The 24,287-nt window shown below is 34.5% G+C and overlaps 1 protein-coding gene across 3 annotated transcripts in view; it reads right to left on the reverse strand.

Moving 5' to 3' along the window:
* Positions 1–24,287, reverse strand: part of Hycc1 (hyccin PI4KA lipid kinase complex subunit 1) — a 75,252-nt gene that overhangs the window by 45,422 nt on the left and 5,543 nt on the right. The window contains exon 2 of one of the 3 annotated variants that reach the window (XM_026414809.2): positions 10,200–10,290. The exons of the other annotated variants lie outside the window; for them this stretch is intronic. The gene's annotated coding sequence lies outside the window, so the exon portion shown is untranslated. The remainder of the gene's footprint in view (positions 1–10,199; positions 10,291–24,287) is intronic. 3 annotated transcript variants of the gene reach the window in all.

Here is a 24,287-nt window from a genome sequence, read left to right on the forward strand (position 1 = left end):
GAGACTGTCTTCTATAATAAACAGGACCAGACCAACTGGACTATTACATGAGGAAGGAAAAGAGAACTATGATCCTCTGGCTCATACCATATACAAAAAACAGTTCCAGTGGAATCATCTGATTATGAATGGTAAAACACAAAGTTTTCAAAAGAAAACATTAGGAGAGTAATTTCATAACCTTAATGTAGGGAAAGATTTCTTAAACAAGAGGCACAAAACACTAATCATGGGGGTGAGAGAATAAATTGAATTTCATTAACAGTAAAAACCTCTAATCATCAAAAGGTACTGCTAAAGGAATGAAAAGACAAAGTTACGGAATGGGAAGAATTACTTAAAATTCATATATAGCTGATAAAAGCCTTATATCCAGAACAAATGAAGAACTCTTATAAATTAAAGGCAGACAACCCAATAGGAAAAACAAGATCATCCCTTAACCAAGTGGAAATTTGACACAGGAATGGTGCTCAACTTTGTTAGTCATCAGGAAAGCGTCAACTGAAATGTAGAATGAAATATACTGCACGCGCACTAGCGCACATACATACACACACACATACACACTCCAAAGTATGGCTGAATGAAAGATAATACCACCAAGTATTGTAAAGTTGGGAGCAATCATAATATTCACATAGAACTAGTGTAAATATAAGCTGGTATGATATACTGGAAAACTTTTTAGCAATGTATATCCTCTAAACTTGAACATATGCACATTCTATACACTCAACAATTTCATCCATAAAAATTAAACCCAATAGAAACATGCACATATACATATGTTTAGGAATGTTCATAAGAGCAGCAATTTTTTAAATAGCCCAAACTAGGAACAAATGTCCATCAAAAGTAGAATGAATAAAGTTTGGTATAGCACACAGAGTATTTCACACAACAAAATATCTCTATGAATAAATAAATTAAAACTACAACCATGCCATGATGTTGGGCAAAAGAAGGCAGATAAAAGAGTACATACTCTATAATTCCATTATATAAACTTCAAGAAACAGGTAAAATTAATTAAGTTAGAGGTTGGGGGAGTGGTTGCTCTTGAGGTTATGGAAACATTCTGTTTCATCATCTAGGAGCTGGTTACATAGGTGTGTGCATTTGATGAAAATTTACCAAGACTAATACTTATGATCTGTGCATTTTTCTACATGAATATTATACTTTAGTAACAATAGTCAGCCCCAGGCATCTTATTTTCCATCTGGGATCAAATGGGAGAGCTCTTTGTATAACTGAACTCACATGAATATTCACTTGGTTAGTACTGATGAGCTCAGGGGGAAAAAAAAAAACCTGTCCTTCCCTGTATCTCTTTATCTCTTTTTGTAGAACTCAAAACAGAAACTTTTGGTCTTACCATTCCTCTCCGCCTTAGGTCCAATGGGACTAAAGTCATTATTCCCTTCATCCTTGTTGGTATCAGCACCACAAAAAGCTACAAACTCCCAGGCTATCCTCATCTCCTATAAACAAATCTTCATAACTCTTTGCACATCCTCTACCTATCCTAATCCTATCTCCTATCCTACCTATCCTAATTCTGAAGAAAAAATCCCTCCACTGTACCCTCTGCAATTGACCAGCAGACACTGCTTTCCCTGCATGCAAATTTCTCAAAGTGACTCCTTTTCCTCACACTGCCCTGGAAGAAATCACTGGGCCTGAAGGTAAAGCAGGTATCTTCCTTCCTCCATGTTATCACTCCAGGTCATTTTCCTTCTCTCCCACTGAACCATCTAACCAACACTACTTTGAAATGGGTAGTTTTCAACCCACACCCATGCTCTGCAGTCTTCCATCCCTCCCTCCATTTCCAGACGAGCTGAGCTCCAGGCTCACTATCACCCTGTCAAACCACTCCTACTTAAATTCTTGGTGATTTTTTCCCTCACCCCCATGATTTTTAATTACTCCAGCAATATTGTTTTCCTCCTTGTCTGAGCTACTTAACTTTACGATCATTGAGCTGTTCTCAAACATGGTCATGGGCACTTTATGCTCTTAAATGTCAATGTAACCTTAACAAACACCTAATGGTCAAAATAAAACAAAAGTGTAGTCCTGATATATAACACCTAATGGTCAAAATAAAACAAAAGTGTAGTCCTGATATATAACCCAAAGTATAAAATAAATATATACAAGACCCCACTAATTGTTATTGTTTGGATATGAGGGATCTCCCAAAAGCTCACGTGTGAATTAATGCAAGAAGTTTCAGAGGAGAAATAATTGGATTATAAAACCTTAACCCAATCAGTGAATTAATCACTAATGGGATTAACAGAGTGGTAACTAGATGCAGGTGGGGTGTGACTGGAGGAAGTGTGGCTATGGGGTATATATTTTGTTTCTGGAGCTGGAGTCTCTCTAGGCTTTTTTTTTTTTGAGAGAGAGAGAGAGAGAGAGAGAATTTTAATATTTATTTTTTAGTTCTCGGCGGACACAACATCTTTGTTGGTATGTGGTGCTGAGGATCGAACCCAGGCCACACGCATGCCAGGCGAGCTCGCTACCGCTTGAGCCACATCCCCAGCCCCTCTAGGATTCTTAACCACCATAATGTGACCAGCTTCCCTCTGCCACACACTCTGCCATGATGTTCAGCTTCACCTCAAGCCCTGAGGAATGGAGCTGGCCTTCTCTGGACTAAGACCTCTGAAATCATGAGCCTTCAAATAAACTTTTCCTCCCCTACGGTTGTGCTGATCAGATCTTTTAGTCAGAACAGTGAAAAAGCTGAATAAAACACTGATATAAATCAGTTATTAAATAAATAAATAAGAGATAAACCCTTCTTTCAAAAAAAGTCCCAATAACAAATGTAGACCCTTTCCCCTCCAGGAGAAAGAGCTTAGTACCTGTCTTGCCTCTAAGGGTAGGCTGGAAACAGTGATTCACTTCTAAAGAAAAGAGTATGGAAAGGGTGAAATGATAACAGTATAGTGGAGAACACTGGGTTGACCATGGTTATCATCAGCTATGATGCCAAGTGAATATCATGTATGATTTGATGTGATGAGAAGGGCACCTTGCTCTGTGATAGTCTTTCTAAAACTCCATAAACCCGATATAACTATGTGACAGACACTAGAGGAAACTCATTATGAAGAATATTCTACAAAATAACTGACCAGAGCTCCTCAAAACTGAGGTCATGAAAAACAAGAAAGAATGAGAAACTAAAAACTAAAATGAGACCAAAAGAGACTAATGATGAAACAATATGGTATCTTAGATTAGATTCTGGACCAAAAAAAAAAAAAAAAAGGATAATGATGAACACAATGGTGAGATACTAATAAATCCTAGAATTTAGTTAAAAGCCATGTAATAGAAGGACAATGTACATTGGTAAGGTAAGATGACAACATTGTGGGACAAAAAGAGGTATAGGGTATAAAGATATTCTCTGTACTATCCTTGCAGCTTATCTGTAATTCTAGTTATTTGAAATAAAATAAAATAAAAATTATTGAAATCCCCAAAAGACTTTTTACATATGTAGGTTAATAGCTATTGATATTTACTGTGTCATAAATTATAAGACTTAAAAATTTCAAATGACAACATATAATTTTAAATTACCAAGTGAAGCCAGCTCCTGGAGGATGTTATGCTAAGTGAAAGGAGCCAGGCTCTGAAAGATAAATACTGCATGATCTCATTTATATATGGAGTCTAAAAAGGTCAACTCTGAGCAGTAGAAACTAAGAGTAGAATGGTTTCCAGGGGTTGAGGGTAGAGGAGATATGTTAGCCAAGGGGTACCAAGTTTAAGCTAGACAGGATAAATAGTTCTAGAAATCTAATGTATGTGAAAAGTTGCCAAAAGACAAAATCTTTATATGTGTGTGTGTGTGTGTGTGTGTGTATACACACATACATATATATGTATACATAATTTTTTTTAGTTGTCAATGGACCTTTATTTTTATTTATTTGTATGTGGTGCTGAGAATCGAACCCAGTGCCTCACACATGCTAGGCAAGTGCTCTACCACTGGGCCACAATCCCAGTCCAAAAGACTAAACCTTAAAAGCTCTCACACCCCACCCCCTACAAAAAATAAGTATCTTAGGAGATGGATAATTAGATTTATTTAATCATTGAACAATGTATACTCATATTAAAATATTACATTGCATACCATAAATATGTGCCAATTTTATTTGTTAATTATACTTTAATAAAATTGAATACCCCTCCCCCAAATCTGCATAGGGTAAAACTTTTTAAATTCTTTCAGGTGACAAGTTTCTTTTAACTTCATGAAAATGAAAATTAAAAAGAAGATAAAGCATATAAATATTAAAAATGGTATTTAAAAATTATTCATTTTGTGAAAAAGAGGATTATGTGGATAGGTAAGTTTTAAAGAAATAGAAGATAAAAAAGTCAACACTGTTTGTTGACTGATACTTTTCTTTGTCCTCACCACACTGTATTTAAAAAAAAAAACAAAAAAAAAACTTTCCATTTACCCTGGGCTCCAAGATGAGTAACAGTTATAACTACAGGCATCACTAAAGACTAGGTAGAACAAAAAATAAAGTGACTACAAAATAGAAACAATGATTTAAAAACTGTTTCTCTCTACCAGCAGGCAGCAAGAGTCTTTCTACAGTTACTAACCCAGCCCTATATTTTATACCTAATATGTAACTTATTAACATTATGGCAAAGCCTTGATTATATAACTCTGTAGGTTGTATAAACCTAAATAGATACATCAAGTAATATTCAAAACATATTCTCACATCTTTAATATATATATATGTTCTTCTCTAAGGTAAAAGGAGTAAAATTTAAAAAGAATCTTCCTGCTGTATAACAAAACTTCCTATTTTTCTCAAATATGTTCAAGAGAAGAATATTTAAAATTGTATTAGAAAGTTTACTGAGGTTGTATGCAGTACTTCACAAGCAGAATTAATCTGTACAAAATTAATTTTTATATGTAATATATAATAAAACCATTTTAATCAAATATATTATTCTTCAATTTTTGTACTATATTCTTATCTTAACTCTAATAATGACTACCAGATTTCATCTTCCAGTGTTGTCACCAGAGACACAAAACATTAAATTGTTTTACTATTACGCAATTGAGGAAAAAATACAAAAACAAAAATCTGAACTGTAAAACTAGAAATTTCCTAATTTCTACTATTATTTTACATTATCTTCTTTATTATGTGGTATTAACTATAAACTACAACAACAAAAAATTGTATCCATTTGCCTTGTGTATTATGAAAATCAACCTTCTATAAATTTAGAATAACCAAATTTCTATACACAGATTATGACATATCACTGTTTAAAATTTCTGTCCTATGCAATAAAGCCATTGAAGTGTTTAAATTAAGTGCTGTCAGATTAATAAAATTCTCAGGTGAAGTTCAGGAAAACAGAAGAGAAAGAAATGTCCAAATTATGTTACAGAACAATATTGATACCATCTTAGGTATTTGTTGTTGTTGTTGTTGTTTAGAAACGGACAGATCAACTGAAGAGTCCTATGAAGGAGCAGGAACTCATGAAGGAACAAGGAATCTGTGCTATTTCTTGAAATGAGGAGTTGTTGAATGCCTCATGGCAGTCCTGTGCCCTTGAGCAAATAAAGCTTCTGCTCAAGGCACAGGAGATGCAATATAATTTTCAGGGCTAGTAAGAGAGGGGTAGGGAGTCTTTCCCAAAGCCCATTGCATAGGTCTTTTCTCCTCTGAATAAAAATTTAAAAAAAAAAAAACAAAACAAGTATCTGGCTATCAAGAAGTGAACATAAATTTTTACTCAGGGAAACATTCTTTGACTAAATCATCTTTTGCACAACCCATGGATAAGATCACATTGGGATTTCAGTGTACTATGACAACCAGCCCAGTGTTTTTCTGTTGGGAAAGCTAGAGTAATTGAAGGAAAGATAACAATCCCTCTTCTTATTTCCATCTTCCTGTTCTTCTCAAATCTTCTAGAACTTCAGAAGAATATCTGATTTGAACTCTAATAGGAGTTTAGAAAGAAGTATTTTTCAATAACCATGTTGATATCTAGAAGGATCCTCTTAACTAATTAACTAATTTCTCACAAGAACATAATGAACACAGTGCCAGAAAACCTTTGAGGCCGGCCTTAAGAAATCTGCAGCTTCCACCTTCATGCATGTGTCCCTCTGGGAATCCAGTGGGCACACTGTATGAAGCCCAAACTACCACAGAAGCTTGCAGGGAGAACAGCTGAGGTGCCTGCTGAACTGCCAGCTGAGAACAGCACTACATGCCGACCATGGGACTGAAACATCTTAGACCTCCCAGCCAAGTCAAACCTCCAGATAGATGATTGCAGTTTCTGCTACCAACAAGAAGAGTATCTGCCCAGCTAAATTTAGTCAGCCTCATATTTTTAAGAGATAATAAATAGTTGCTATTTGAAGCCACTAAGTTTCAGGATAGTTTATTAGGCAGCAACAGAAAAACCAAAACACTATCTTAACCAAATATTTGGACAGATCGGCTTGGTGCAAAGCATTACGGTAACTCCTAATGGAGAGCATTAGGTTGATCAAAGAGATGGTTCCTCCCATGAAGGAGTTAGACTTTTCTCTGAAAACTTGTAATAAAACCCTTCGTAAACAGGACATAATTCCTGAATTGTCCAATAAAGGTGATTACATTCTTCTCATGTGTACTTTTTTGCTTGATCCCTATTGTCAATAATGACAGACATTATGAAACAGTTGGCTAGAATTCAAAGTTTAGAGAACCATGGCCACAGAACAAAAGAAAACTCACTGGCTAATAATCATCTTGTCATAAGTGTTATACTTAATCAGTGGAGGAAGCAATCACAATTGCCACGATATTATATAAAAGCTTTTTATTAAGCATAAATAATCTAAATACATACATATCTTGATGCCAGTTCCCTAGAATACAATCTTCCTGAAATGTCAAATGATTTTATTTGAATTTTCAGTTAAGAAAAATTGTTTCATCTGGATTTTTCTGCTTTCTGGTATTAGATCTTTAAATTTTCAATATAATTAATATTAAAAAACTTTTAAAATGTAGATACAATAAGGAATTCAGGTTTGATAGAATAATTAATAATCAATAATGCTTATCACTGAGAACTTCAGTGTAAGATAGACTATTGAAAGAAAATAACATTTTCAAAATGATAGATTGTTTTTTCCTCTTTCTAGGTTTAAGAAAAACTCATAAAAATTAGGGAGAAAACTAGAAGATTCCTAAAGTCCCTGCTTATCCTACAACTATACATAAAAATAAATTATTCAAAAGCAAGTTAACTAAGATATGCAATGTAAAGTAATACTTGCTACAATTAGACATTTTTACAGATAATGCAATACTTTAATGTTATAGATAGGGACATATGTAGAAGACCATAAAATTCATTTGTCCAATACTCATACTGACTCAAAGCATCAGATGAACATACAAGTTGCTTCCACAATGTTGATGTTTTCCCAAGGGATGATTTTTACTAATTTGATGGCAAAATCCAGAACATAATTCTACGTAAAATGAATTCAAATTAATCCTAAATTTGGGGGTTTATAAAGCCATTCCTTCCACAAAATGGAGGGATAAGATAGACACAAGAAAATTGGTACAATGAAACTAAGAAACACATTTCCACTCCATTAGAAAACCACAGGTCATAAAGCCCATCACAAACTATGGTATGGAACAGAATGCTTTAAAGAAATTACTGAACCACTCAGGCATGCATTATTCTAATATCAATTTAAAAAGTGCTCATCTCACCATTCTGGAACCTCTTAGCTCAGAGAAATCTAATTCATCAATAAACTGCACATGATTTTAGTCAAGGCTATTTGAATGCTAGCTCAAAAAAGTGGGAGAGAATAATTGTATATATATTTTTTAAAACTGCAGAAATCTAACGATAGGAATTGTAGCATAATGAGGACTTAAGGAAACCCGGATCTGTTTTCTAAAGGTAGCCAGTTTATTGTGACTTCTCTGATTTGTTTGGTGCACTCTCTATTTGCTGACTAGTTTCTTAATTACCCTGCTCTTTTGGTTTAGATATATGTCTTCCTAAAGCTCATATGTGAGACAATGCAAGAAGGTTTAGAGGTGAAATGATTGGATTATGGTCCACATAACCCATCAGTGAATTAATTTCCTGAAAGGGATTAACTGTAACTAATAGGTAGGCAAGTAGGGTGTGGCTGGAGGAGGTGGGTCATGGAAGGGTGTGTGTTTCTCTCCCTCTTTCTCTTCCTCTCTCCTGCCATGTCCAAAGCTGGTTTCCTCTAACACTTTTTGCCTGATAATCTGCCTCATCTTGGGCCTGAAGAAATGGAGTTGGCATAGAATAAGATAGACTAAGATCTCTGAAACACTGAGCCTCAAAATAAACTTTTCTTTCTCTAAATGTTCTTGTCAGATCTTTTAGTCACAGTGGTGAAAAAAGCTGACTATAAGACACTTTCCTATGGCCCATGGTGGTTATTCTAATCCTATCATGACATTTTTTCTGTTCCAGGCCCACATTCTCCTCTGCAGCAAACCTGTATTTCTCAATTTCCCAACTCCAAATTCTTTATATAAATCTCTGATTTTGCCAGTTCTTTATTTTGAGTGTGACTAAAACTGGCCAGTCCAGAGATGGCCTGTCCTTGAAATAGATGTCTACCCTTGGGCCAACATTTGAGACCAAAAGTATAGGATCATGTAGATACAGTTTTATTTAGAAGAGTCTTTGTATGAGCAGAAAAGGTAAACATATCTAGCATCTAGTGCAAATGTAACAGCTTAGAAGAAATCTAACAAGCTATCAGGCTATAACACGTCTATCAAGAAAAACCTAAAATTGTATAACCTTCCTTAGCAATCAAGTATCACAGAAAGTGTTCTTACTAGGCTTGGAATCAGCAAAACAAGAAGACCATTTTTGTAAAAACTCCTTTCAAATAAGGATATTCTTATCATGTATTTACCCAATCAATTTTTTAACATCTGTTATAATGAATCCTTGTTAAATTGATTTACATATAAACAGATACATAAACATTGTCCAGAGAATGAATAAGTGAACAAAATTATAGATCTTTACTAGTTTGAACCCAGGGCCTCATGCATACTAAGCAAGTGTTCTACTGAGATACATCTCCATCTCCAGGAAGACAATCATATTGTTTTTATTTTGAGACAGGGTCTCACTAAATTGCCTGGACTGGTCTCAAACTTGCCATCCTCCTCACTAGCTGGGATTACAGGCATGTACCATGTCTAGCTTCTGAGTTTTAAACACCACATTTACCTCATTAGTTACCTCTTCAAAGTAGTTGTTAATAGTTTGGATCCCAAATGTTCCCCCAAAACCTCTTGTTTTAAAGGCTTGGTCCCCCATGCAGCAATGTTCAGGACTTTTTGGAAATGATTAGATCACAAGGGCTCTGACCTCATCGATAGATTAGCCCATTCAGTGATTTGTAATTTGATGGCATTATTGGAAGGCAGTAGAAACTTTAGGAGGTGAGACCTAGTTAAAGGGAATGTTCCTTGCAGGCATGCCCGTAGGGACTCTGGTCCCTTATCCCTTCTCTCTCCTTCTCCCTGTGCTTCCTGGCTGCCATGAGCTGAGCAGCTTTCCTCTGCCCTGCCCTTCCACCACCATGATATACTCACTGACCCAGAAACAATGGAGCCAGCTACCATGGACTGAAACCTCTGAAACCATTAGCCAAAATAAATCTTTTCCTCCTTTAAGTTATTTTACCCAGATATTTTCTCACAGCAAAGAAATGCCAACACAGTTGTTGATATTATAACATGCAGTAAAAGTTGTTCTAGAATCCGGGAAATTCATACTAGAGGAAAATCTAAAGAAATTCCAGTGACATGTTGTAAAGTCATACCAATATAAGTAATAGTTAGTGCAATAACAATAAATAAAGATTCCCAAAGTAGACATAGTCTAGGCATAGGGGGGCCCACACTAAGTAACTATCCATGATAAAAATCCAAATCTTAATATGTTTAGTATGGGAAAGAAATAGGGGTCTATGCAGAGAAAGGTTCCAGATTCAGCCTTAAGTTAGAAATCTCTAAAATATATAATAGGAGATTTACCAATGAGGAAATAGTAAATATGTATAAAAATCAATTTACCACAAAGAATATGATTGTCCAGGAATACAATGCAGAAAGCAAAATAATTTCAATGAAGTAGAATCATCAAAAGCCAGGTTTTCATTAGGATCTAATGGAGAGAATATAAAAACAATGATGTGGGCAATTTATTTGCAATTATAAAGGTAAGAAAAAAGTATTTCTGCTTTTTGTAACTGAAGACAATGCCATTAATGGTAAATTTTTCACATTTAACTTTCTCATCAACAAACCAATGCATCAATTACTTGTAAAATGATGAATAATTGAACATACTTCCATTGCCTTACTCTGCCCTTTTGCCTATATTCCAACATGAAAACTATTATACAGTAGCCAATATTACTTATAAAAATATTCTAATGTGGTTTTTACATATTTTGGATTCATATATATTTTGTATCATTGGCTTTAACCAAAGAAATGACCTTGAACTTAAAGTACTTTTCAGTTTCCTTTAAACTAATAACCTTCTCTAGCATGCTTGATGTAAAAATCACATTTACAAATGTTTAAAACTATAATAGAAAGTGATAATTTCATTGCAAGAGTGAAGAGAAATGGCTTTTATTATTCACTTCTAGAACATTCATAATCATTCAAGAATATAAATATAAGCTATCTTTAAAAATAAAGCCCTTTGGTCCATTTTCTTGCCAAAGGATTTCTTACATATGTGATTAAGTAGCTGCCTTTCAACTTGTTAATCAAATAAACCATAGAACAGTTAGGAAAATTAAGGGGGAAATGTTTGCTTTTCATTTAAGAAAGGTCCTCAACATTCATTATTTTTAACATCACAAATTCCCAGAAAACATTAAGAACACCACCAGTGTATATAATGCATTTTTTGAAATCATAGTTTTTAAAATAAAATTATATAACAATTACAGGCCAAGTTAGTTCAAATATTATTAGCATAAATGCATATAGTATCTAATAAATAGTTGTTGAATAAGGGAATAAATTTCATCTTTCATAATGCCTGTCAAATTTACCATCTGCTCTCCATCTCCACAGCAACACCCTGAGTTTGGGCTCTTACTGCTTTTGCATAGGCTGCTCACACAGCACTCCTGTTTCTGGTCGACTCCCTTCTGTAGTACACTAGGCATGTTACTACCATACTAATCTTCCTGAAACACCACTCTTATCCTGAATATATCATAAGATTAATGAGATCTTTCACTGCAAACTTGCCCTGTAACATGGCCACAATTTACCTATCCAAATTTCACTTATCATAATCTTCAAAATACACTGTCATTCCAACTTCCATGTGCTTCCCATTCTGGCTTCCTTTTTCTCCTCTGCTTTTTACAGACTACCCAGGAAAAACTCAGCCCATACCAATGAGTTATATGGGTTGCCAAGGCAAACTGTCAGGAGAGAACTATGGCACTGCATCTGTGAGCCACAATAGCATCATCTGATGGTTTAAAGATTTATTGATGGATATAGATAACCTTGACTTAGAAAATCTTCCATTACCATTTTTAGAAATTCTAGAATCCATTCATTTAGGCACTTCATTAAATATCACAAGTGAATTATTTTAAATGTAGTAGGTAGAAATCTGTAAGAGCAATTATTGACCGAAATAATATTTTCCAAAATGTTTGTATCATCTTTTACAAAACACAATGATAGCTATATTAAATGATTCAAGTATTGCCTCCGTAAGTCAAAGTCCATTTAACCCTAACAAACTAATGCATACATTATAAAGTCTATGATGACAGATTTTAAGAGATTGCTATAAAAATTTGAACTTTAAAAATTATCTCAACAGCATTTATTGACATGATTATTGTACAATTGCATGGTAAATAGCATAGGGATAAGGAATGCTTTTAACATATAGACCAAGATCTCAAGTTGACATATTTGTTTTCTATCATTCAAGTTCATACTATTTATTAGACTATAGGCTTGATAGGTAGGAACAAAGGAGAATAGGACTAGGCAAAAACAGACATAGACTGGGAGGTCATGTTAAGAGATAATGCATTCAACATTTTTATGTACACAAAAGTCAATACTGCTATCTATTTAAACTGAAACATTAATAATTCAATAAGCCATTGAGTGCTTAAAGAGTATAATGCAAAGTGATTCTATTACTTCGCACAAATGGCAAAAGAACAGTAAAATATGGTCTATGTCCTTAAGGATCATATAACCCAGATGGCAAAAGAAGAGAATGGAATAAATGAGGAGAAAAATGAAACAAGGTAGCACCCTACATTTTCCAGATAAATAATTACAAGTGTTAGTATCATGATAAAATTATAAGAACTACACAAAATCATTAATGTAGAATTTAAATGCAGGTTCTGCTTAACTATGCAACTATAAAACAATTGCAAAATTTCTGTTGAGGAAAAAAATAATGCAAACAAAAAACTGAACACTTTGGTAGAATACATATCTTCTATATCCTCTAATACTTTTGGTCATCAGAGTTCTTTTTTAATTGCTATACTTACATATGGATTTCCAGTTTTCCCAGCACCATTTGTTGAAGATGCTATCCTTCCTCCATTGCATGCTTTTAGCCCCTTTATCAAATATAAGATAGTTGTAACTTTGTGGATTAGTCTCTGTGTCCTCTATTCTGTACCATTGGTCCACCCACCTGTTTTGGTACCAGTACCATGCTGTTTTTGTTACTATTGCTCTGTAGTATAGTTTGAAATCTGGTATCGGTATGCCGCCTGATTCACACTTCCTGCTTAGAGTTGCTTTTGCTATTCTGGGTCTTTTATTTTTCCATATGAATTTCACGATTGCTTTATCTATTTCTACAAGAAATGCCATTGGGATTTTGATTGGCACTGCATTAAACCTATAGAGAACTTTTGGTAATATCGCCATTTTGATGATGTTAGTTCTGCCTATCCATGAACAGGGTATATTTTTCCATCTTCTAAGATCTTCTTCTATTTCTCTCGTTAGGGTTCTGTAATTTTCTTTTTCTTTTTTTTTTTTATTGGTTGTTCACAACATTACAAAGCTCATGACATATCATATTTCATACATTAGATTGAAGTGGGTTATGAACTCCCAATTTTACCCCAAATGCAGATTGCAGAATCACGTCGGTTACACATCCACAATTTTACATAATGCCCAATTAGTAATTGTTGTATTCTGCTACTTTTCCTATCCCCTACTATCCCCCCTCCCCTCCCCTCCCATCTTCTCTCTCTACCCCATCTATTGTAATTCATTCCTCTCCTTGTTAATTTTCCCATTCCCCTCACAACCTCTTATATGTAATATTGTATAGCAATGAGGGTCTCCCTTCATTTCCATGCAATTTCCCTTTTCTCTCCCTTTCCCTCCCATCTCATGTCTCTGTTTAATGTTAATCTTTTCTTCCTGCTCTTCCTCCCTGCTCTGTTCATAGTTGCTCTCATTATATCAAAGAAGACATTTGGTATTTGTTTTTTAGGGATTGACTAGCTTCACTAAGCATAATCTGCTCTAGTGCCATCCATTTCCCTGCAAATTCTATGATTTTGTCATTTTTTATTGCTGCATAGTACTCCATTGTGTATAGATGCCACATTTTTTTTATCCATTCATCTATTGAAGGGCATCTGGGTTGGTTCCACAGTCTAGCTATTGTGAATTGTGCTGCTATGAACATCGATGTGGCAGCATCCCTGTAGCATGCTCTTTTAAGGTCTTCAGGGAATAGTCCGAGAAGGGCAATAGCAGGGTTAAATGGTGGTTCCATTCCCAGCTTTCCCAGGAATCTCCAAACTGCTTTCCAAATTGGCCGCACCAATTTGCAGTCCCACCAGCAATGTACAAGAGTACCCTTTTCTCCACATCCTCGGCAGCACTTGTTGTTGTTTGACTTCATAGTGGCTGCCAATCTTACTGGAGTGAGATGGTATCTTAGGGTGGTTTTGATTTGCATTTCTCTGACTGCTAGAGATGTTGAGCATTTTTTCATGTACTTGTTGATTGATTGTATATCCTCCTCTGAGAAGTGTCTGTTCAGGTCCTTGGCCCATTTGTTGATTGGGTTATTTGCTATCTTATTGTCTAATTTTTTGAGTTCTTTGTATACTCTGGATATTAGGGCTCTATCTGAAGTGTGAGGAGTAAAAATTTGTTCCCAGGATGTAGGCTCCCTATTTACCTCTCTTATTGTTTCTCTTGCTGAGAAAAAACTTTTTAGTTTAAGTAAGTCCCATTTGTTGATTCTTGTTATTAACTCTTGTGCTATGGGTGTCCTATTAAGGAATTTGGAGCCCGACCCCACAATATGTAAATCATAGCCAACTTTTTCTTCTATCAGGCAAAGAGTCTCTGATTTGATATCAAGTTCCTTGATCCATTTTGAGTTAACTTTTGTGCATGGCGAGAGAAAGGAATTCAGTTTCATTTTGTTGCATATGGATTTCCAGTTTTCCCAACACCATTTGTTGAAGATGCTATCCTTCCTCCATTGCATGCTTTTAGCCCCTTTATCAAATATAAGATAGTTGTAACTTTGTGGATTAGTCTCTGTGTCCTCTATTCTATACCATTGGTCCACCCGCCTGTTTTGGTACCAGTACCATGCTGTTTTGGTCACTATTGCTCTGTAGTATAGTTTGAAATCTGGTATCGCTATACTGCCTGATTCACACTTCCTGCTTAGAATTGCTTTTGCTATTCTGGGTCTTTTATTTTTCCATATGAATTTCATGATTGCTTTATCTATTTCTTCAAGAAATACCTTTGGGATTTTGATTGGCATTGCATTAAATAGAGAACTTTTGGTAATATCGCCATTTTGATAATGTTAGTTCGGCCTATCCATGAACAGGGTATATTTTTCCATCTTCTAAGGTCTTCTTCTACTTCTCTCTTTAGGGTTCTGTAGTTTTCATTGTATAAATCTTTCACCTCTTTTGTTAGGTTGATTCCCAAGTATTTTATTTTTTTTGAGGATATTGTGAATGGAGTGTTTTTCTTCATTTCCATTTCAGAAGTTTTGTCGCTGATATACAGAAATGCCTTTGATTTATGTGTGTTGATTTTATATTCTGCCACTTTGCTGAATTCATTTATTAGTTCTAGTAGTTTCTTTGCAGACCCTTTTGGGTCTTCTAGGTATAGAATCGTGTCGTCCACAAATAGTGATATTTTAAGTTCTTCTTTTCCTATTTTTATGCCTTTAATTTCTTTCATCTGTCTAATTGCTCTGGCCAGTGTTTCGAGAACTATATTGAATAGAAGTGGTGATAGAGGGCATCCCTGTCTTGTTCCAGATAAGTACATGAAAAAATGCTCACCATCTCTAGCAGTCAGAGAAATGCAAATCAAAACCACCCTAAGATACCATCTCACTCCAGTAAGATTGGCAGCCATTATGAAGTCAAACAACAACAAGTGCTGGCGAGGCTGTGGGGAAAAGGGTACACTTGTACATTGCTGGTGGGACTGCAAATTGGTGTGGCCAATTTGGAAAGCAGTATGGAGATTCCTGGGAAAGCTGGGAATGGAACCACCATTTAACCCAGCTATTGCCCTTCTCGGACTATTCCCTGAAGACCTTAAAAGAGCGTACCATAGGGATACTGCTACATTGATGTTCATAGCAGCACAATTCACAATAGCTAGACTGTGGAACCAACCTAGATATCCTTCAATAGATGAATGGATAAAAAAATGTGGCATTTATACACAATGGAGTATTACTCTGCACTAAAAAATTACAAAATCATGGAATTTGCAGGGAAATGGATGGCACTAGAGCAGATTATGCTAAGTGAAGCTAGCCAATCCCTAAAAAACAAATGCCAAATGTCATCTTTGATATAAGGAGAACAACTAAGAACAGAATAGGGAGGAAGAAAAGAGCATGAGAAGAAGATCACCATTAAACAGGGGAGGGAAAGAGAGAGAGAAGGGAAATTGCATGGTAAAGGAAGGAGACCCTCATTGTTATACAAAATTACATATAAGAGGAAGTGAGGGGAAAGGGGAAAAAAACAAGAGAAGAGAAATGAATTACAGTAGATGGAGTAGAGAGAGAAGATGGGAGGAGAGGGGAGGGGAGGGGGGATAGTAGAGGATAGGAAGGGCAGCAGAATACAACAGACACTAGTATGGCAGGATGTAAAAAAGTGGATGTGGAACCGATGTGAATCTGCAATATGTATAGGGGTAAAAATGGGAGTTCATAATCTGCTTGAATCAAATGTATGAAATATGATACGTCAAGAGCTTTGTAATGTTTTGAACAACTAATAATAAAAAATAATAATTGCTATACTTAAATCTTTACCATGTAATTGAAAGAAATGTTCAACCTTCTCACTGTTGCTATCATGTGCTTTAGAAAAAAATTAGTTGTGCATTATTTTTAACATTTTTCTATGCTACAAAAATAGCAATTCTCAAAACTTTACTCTTAAAAATTATTGAAAGCATCAGTTTATACCCAAAGGACCTACAATCAGCATACTACAATGACACAGCCATATCAGTTTTTATAGCAGCTCAACTCACAAATAGCTAAACTATGGAACCAATCTAGGTGCCCTTCAACAGATGAATGGATATCACAGGGTGACCAACATCTCTGCCAGGGAATTCTTGACTGCTCAGAGGAATAAATCTCCTGAGAAATTAAAGTCTAGAATAATTAGTGAAGAACAAAAAACAAAGAGTTGGAAAGGATAGTTTTAAGGAACTGGACCCTCTGATAGGTCCAGTCCACATAGGAGCTGGAGCTAGACAATTAGAAAATGGCTCCCTTGGTTTATTTAAGGGAGTACATCAAAGGGAGGGGTAAGGTTTCAGGGGGTGGAGTCTTACTTCCTGACATTTTGCAGTCAGCAGGTTGATTGGCATCTTAGCAGGTCAACCCCATCTCCAGTGCTGTGTGGGATGTGGCAAAACTTGAATAGGGTTCACAATGTGTCTGGGCAGTCTTCCACAGAGGAAATGTCCACTAGAAGTTCCCTGACACCAGAATTCCCTATTCATTAGGCTACAATGCACAACAGTCCACACATAACTCCAACAAGTGGCTCCCAACAAATGGATAAAGAAAATGTGGTATATATACACAATGGAATATTATTCAGCCTTAAAGAAGAATGAAATTATAGCATTTGCCAGTAAATGGATGAAACTGGAGAATATCATGCTAAGTGAAATAAGCAAATCCCTCCCAAAAATCAAAGGCTGAATGTTTTCTCTGATAGGCAAATGCTAATTCACAATAAGGGGAGGGGATGGTTAGAGAAGAATGGAAGTACTTTGAATTAGGCAAAGGAAAATGAAGATGAGTAGGAAGAATAGTAGAATGAATTGGACATTAATACCTTATGTGCATATATGATTACAGGACCAGTGTTATTATACATCATATACATCCAGAAGAATGAGAAATTATACTCTGTTTATGTATTATGTGTACTAATGCTTTCTACTGTCATATATAACTAATAAGAACAAATTAAAAAAGTAAAAATAAAATTATTGAGAATTTGAAGAGTTTTTGGTTATGGTGGTTATACTTACTAAGTTTTATCATATTTGGAATTTTTAAAGGCAAAGTTTTAAATATAAATTCATTTAAAAGTAACAATGATAAATGTATTATGTGTCAACACAAATAACATTGTTATTTAAAAATAATGATTTCCTAAACAACAAAAATTATTGAGATGAGTAGCATTATTTCACATTTTTGCAAATTTCTTTAATATCTTGTCTTAATAGAAGACATCTAGATTCTCACAATTGCTTTGGAATTTAAACTAATATGATTATTTTGTTTTGATTGAATATATACATACACACAAACACACACATGAATGAAATATATATAGCAAAAATATGTATAGCAAAGCACGGTGGCACGTGAATATAATCCTAGCAGCTCAAGAGCCTGAGCAGGAGGATTACAAGTTCAAAATCAGCCTCAACAACTTAGTGAGGCCCTAAGCAACTTAGAGACACCCTGTCTCAAAATTTAAAAACTAACAAACAAAAAGGGCTAGAGTTATGGTTCAGTGGTTTAGTGGACTTGGGTTCAATCCCTGGTACCAAAAGAAATACATAAATGGCATACTGGGCATACTGATGGCAGTTAGACTGCAAACTACAGAGTCTATAGAAAGAACATAATAGGGTACTGAATTAAAATCTTCACATTTAGATCCAGTACTGTCACTTGTTTGCATCTCATTTTGAGGAAATTCTTGGTTTTAGTATTTTCCTCAGTTGGAATGAAGGGAAAGAAATGGGATTTTTAAAAAATTATACTAGAATGGGAATGGGGTATTGCTCAGTGGTAGCATGTGCTCAGCATATATGAGGCCCTAAATTCAATCCCAAAAAAGAAAGTAGAGAGCAAGAGAAGAGAGAAAGAAAGAAAAGTATATCACTGTTATTTACCATAGTGCCCACATACCAGTAGCAAGGATGCTCCAAACATATACAAATTTGACTGAAGTTTAAATGCCAAAATTAGACAAAAATTCTCACATCTTTATAAATTGGAGGTCTCTTGTCTATTTTTCTTTGCTTTATGACAAACATATCTCCACCCACCCCGGGACTAGACTTTTATCCCACTATCTAGTTAATTAAGTTTACCCTACTTTCAGAACTCTAGTAAACTACCTCCAAATAATGAAAGAACAACTGTTTTATTTTTTGCATATATTCACAACTATCTCTTTCAGCAAAGTATCTCAAAACATTATAAAAGAATGACTAAATACAGCACTATTTGATATATGACTCAATTTTTAAATGTCAAGGAGAAATAAAGGGTAAATATTGCATACATACTTAGCATGTAACAAAAAAATTTTGAAAATGGCCATAGCAATTCAGTATGACTGGCTGATGATTACAGGGTGTGGCAATTACCAAAGCAATGTGTATGAGCCCAAAGGTCCTGCTTTACCCCTGTTTCACTATACTGCAGACAGAACAATGTTACTAATATTATGCATAAGCAATAAGCATAAATTAACACCATATTTAAAATTATTTTACTCAATCTTCTTCCATCCTCTACTTTGAAAAAGCAACCAAGTCTATTAGCAGAGGTTCTTGAACACTTAAGAAAACAAATGACCCTGTCCATCTCCTCTCTAAAACAACCCATTCTCTCCCTTGAGAGCATTTTTCCCTGTCTTCTTTCTCTTCTAATAAATTTTGCTATACTTAAAAAAAAAAAAAACTTAAAGCCCCATAAATACTTTGTCCTTGCCAAACCAAATAAATCCAATAAAACTAAATATTAACCAGCTGCTTGCCACTGTATTGGGAGAAATTTGAAAGGAGGAAAGTAATTATTACTGTCTCCATTAAACTATCCAAATTTCTCTCTCTCCCAGGGGAAACAGTAAAAAGTCTTGAGGTTTTGGCATTAAGTTTAGCAATCTGTTATTTGGGAATAGGCAAATTAAGGGTATTTGAAGTTTTGCTACATCCAAGCATACAAGCCATCTACATTAGTTTGCTAGAGCTGCAATAAGAAAGTACCACAGACAGAGTGGATGAAGCACAGAAATTGATGTTCTCATAGTTCTGGAGGCCAAGAGATGTCAGCAGGGTAGATTCCTTCTAAGAGCTATGAGAAAAGGATCTGTTTCAGGCCTTTCTCCTTGGCTTATGCTTGGCTATCTTTCCCCCCATGACTTCACCCTGTCTTCCCTCTGTCTTTCCTAAATGTCCTGTTCTTTAAGGACACCAGTCATTCTGGATTAGGGACTACCCTAAAACCCTCATTTTAACTTCATTGCCTCTGTAAAGACCCTACTTCCAAACAGAGTTATAGTCCGAGGTACTAGAGGTTAGGACTCCCAACACATTTATTTTGAAGGGGACACAGTTAGCCCATACAAGCACCTAGGACCCAGCCATGAATCTGGCTCTTTTTTTCTTGTACTAAACATGCTTAAATATCAACCACTTATTCATAAGCTACTAACTCTGCCCTTGATGCTAGGTTTACAAAATGAATATGACACAGTAGCTGACTTAAGGGATTATGGTCTATTAAAGGAGACAAGTAAACCTAAAACACAGGAGAAGGAAGCACCTCTGAATCTTTTTTTAAATAAATCAAGGTATAAGCAATAAAGTAAAATAATAAAAATAAATGCTCTGAGGAAAATGAGGAGGAACATAAAGGAAAACACAAAACAAATATTATGTTTCAATTATTTTGCTATCATTTTGCTTTTAAAGAGGGTAAATCCCCTCTTTCCTCTCTCTTCCTCAAACATAAAAGTATACAGAAATATACTTTCCAAAGCACAGCTCTACTTTAATTCCTTAAAGCTTTTTGCATTCTAAGTAGCAGTTTTCCCTACTGCAATGTTGGGGACAAAGGAAGAGGGAAATGTCAAGAGAACCAAATTCCAATTAACTTGTGGGTTGAGGTTTTAGCATGAGTCATTGCCCTTTAATAAGCTGGAATGAGACTCTCAACCATTAAAGACGTCTGCCAGTTGAGACCCAGATGTTCAATAGAAAATGGGGGGCAAAGAGGGAGGTGCAAAGAGAAAATGCAAGAAAATGTGGTTGATGGTAGTAAAGTCTCCTGAGAGGGCATCAAAACAAAAGCAACAAATCTTGACTATGCAAAATTCTATTTGATTCTTCCCAATCAGAAACTTAGTGGATCTTATTCATGTAGTTGTTTTTCTTGGTTTAAAAAGATCACAGTAAGCAAAGCAGAAATAAATAGTTCAGTATAATCACCCTTGTTTGTATTAACTGGGATAGAAGCCGATTTGTTTTAGCAAAGACTGAATTATAAAATTATTTTTCAATAATATCAAGTCTTATATTAATATAACAAATGTACACTATACATTGCTGTATAGCTGAATATGAAACTAAAATTGGTATGGCAAAAAAAAATTCTATCTTGGTTCCTCCCAAAGTATGTGAAAGTGCTATAAGAATGTTTAGATCCCTAAAGTATTTTAAGCATTTCTTTTTCCATTATGCATTGCTTCTGAAGAAAGGGTTTATTCCCAAACATTTGCTTGGACCCTTCTACTAGTAATTCATTCCAGATTGATGGAATCAAAATTCAATACTTCACCTTATATTACAATAAACTCTCTGGAGCTTTATAACCTGGTGATATGAAGAATATATCCTCTGATTACTATCTTGTGACCAACTCAATAAGACTGTAATGAAGAAGCTGACCTTTTTATGAGAAATTCTACAATATATTTATGTCTCTCATGGTGAAAACAAGTTTCATTCTTATTTATATATTCTTTCTTGACCTATCCTTTCTTTCCTCTCAACCTTATTATCATTATTATAAGTAAAAAAAAAGTATTAAAGAACATTTTATCTGCAAATAACAGCAATTATTAAAAATTAGATATTAGTATATATAAAAGATTATTAATAGGATTCCTTTTATAAAACGATTTAATAGGTTATTAATAGGATTCCTTTTATAACACAAATTATGGCAAGCATACTTGAAATTTTGCCCATTCTTTCCTGTAAGAAGAGGCGTCATACCTTATATTCCTCTTACAACATTCAATAAACAGAAAGCACATGGCATAACAAAATTAATGCCAACTTCAGAGACAAAAAAAAAAAATGACACCTCAGCAAGTTACTTAACTTTCTGAGTCTATTCTTCCTCAACTATGAAAGGTGGATGGTAACTTATACCAAATGAAAATGTTTTAGAGATTAAAAATAATACAAATAAAGCACCAGCATATAGTAGATATTTAACAAACAAATTATCACTAACAGAGTATTTATCATTTGGACAACTGAGAATTTATTTCAGGAGCTTACAGTTCCAAAAAGAGGGGTCCAAGAGGGGGGTTTCATCAGATTCCAGTACCTTTATTCTTCACTGATCAACTCTAATATTGTAGCCTTTACCTCCAATGGCTCACCATCAACCTATTCCTTAATGTACTTTATAACATAAACTGGATTTTCATCATATATTCTCCATGACCTTATAAACAAATCTATCAGCTCTTTCTCAATGCTCATTCTTTCTCTTTAACTTTGTAACAAGTGTCTTCCCTGCTGAAACTCTGTTTCTTGACTTCACTTACTTCAAATCTTCTTGTTCCATCACCCATGTAACCATTTCCCAAATTTTGAACACTTATTTAACAGTCTGTTTGATTTGCACATTCTAGTTGATGATGCCTTACCTTATATTCCTTATACTTTATATCCTCTTACAACATCATATCTAATATTCCTCTTACAACATTCAATAAACAGAAAGCACATGGTCTCCCATTTCTAAACTACTATAGCCATTCTCTGTCCCCCATATCTAAACTACTATTACCATCCTCTCCATTTCCTTATCAGGACCCACTTGAAGTTTCCTAATTTCACAAAATGGTCCCTTCCTCTTCTCAACTACTCAAGTGTGCACTGCTTTAGGCACTGTGTTGTGTCTCTGCCATAATAATATCCATTGACTAAATAAATCAGCAGAAACTTTGAAATTCAGATCAAACAGGAATAGATATGTCCAGAAAGTTCCAAGAGGCCAAAAGGACTTTTTATATCTCCAATGGAAGAAGATGGGAGTACTGTTTATGTATTGATTAGACCCAGCACCCTAAATGAATTAATTAAACAATGTATATTTTAAAAGTGGAAAGACAAAAGAGTTCAATTTGATAAAAATGGAGTTTGTAAATGTTGCCCAATTTAAGCACTTTTAAGGCTTACATTATTCTCTTAAATTTCCAAGCTTACATGTCACTTTATACAAAAGTAAATGTATATCTTTCCATAGCTGAAAACTAAAATAATTTGCATAGTACAGTTTTAGAAATCATATATAATATTTTCATTAAGTCAAGTACAATGACTGATGAATCCTTATGCACATATAGGAGAAAGAAACTTATGTTCATCACGTAACCAAAAGGCTTTTTGTTCAAAAATGCACAACCAAACAAATATCACTTACCAGTTACTAAATGCTACCCTGTTGCAAGAATCAAAAACAATAAATGTTTGAACTACAATAAAAAAAATACTATGTTTCCAAAACTCCTCTATCTCTTTTATATGATACATTTAACATAACATTCTTTACAATATACAAACAGATTCCGGAATGCAAATTAATCTTGAAGACCACAAGTTGAAATGTGAAGTAAGTATATTACCCAAATATCAATTTTAAGTTTCTCCATCTCACCCACCCCACTCCAGGGTCATTTACTTTAACTTTATTAGGCTATATTTATTAAAATAGCAGATGCGAATTCATCACAGAACTGACTGGTAATAATTATAATGGGGTTACCAAAATTTGAAACAAATTGTACAAAAGAAAAACTTTAAAATGCTCAAATAAATGATTAAATTTACTTATCAAGTATAAGAAGTGAGAGAAGTGTCATAGAAAAAAATTAAAGAAATTGATTTTCAAATAGAATGGCATCAGATAGAAATTGAGTTTAAATTGTCTGTACTCTACCACTAACAAGGTGTTGATTTGAACAAGACTTAATCTGTACAATAGGAATAATAATTCTTACTTCATAAAATTAAATAATTAAATGAAATTAATTATGCAAAATATTCTGTAGTACTTAACCACATATTAGGAGTCAATAAAGTATATTAAAGACCTAGATATTTTTACAGGTAAACTACTTCAATCCTTCCAAGGAAGAGATTAATTGCCAGAGGATACAGAAAAGATGGACAGCTTTCTCTCCCCGCCAAACCTAGCATATTCAAAAACCAAAATGTTAAAAGCAAAATATAAAGGATATTTACTATATCACTCTCACACAGCAAATCAAATATAGCATTACTTTTAAAAGACAAGTTATTATCAAGTGACCTTTATCCTAATTTGGTGAAATATATTGAAAATTTTCTAATACAACTCATTAACCAATAGGTAAAAGAACAAAACCATATTATTATCTCAATGTAGTGTGAGAGAGTTTGATCAAATTTAACATCTATCTCAGTTCCAGAAATGGGAAGGGAAGGGGATAGAAGAGTATTTTCTCAACATGCCATAAATAAAAATTTTGAATTCACAACTGTGAAACCCTAAAGTAA

This window comes from Urocitellus parryii, chromosome 3 (genome assembly GCF_045843805.1).
Source record: "Urocitellus parryii isolate mUroPar1 chromosome 3, mUroPar1.hap1, whole genome shotgun sequence".
Classification (NCBI taxonomy): Eukaryota; Metazoa; Chordata; class Mammalia; order Rodentia; family Sciuridae; genus Urocitellus; species Urocitellus parryii.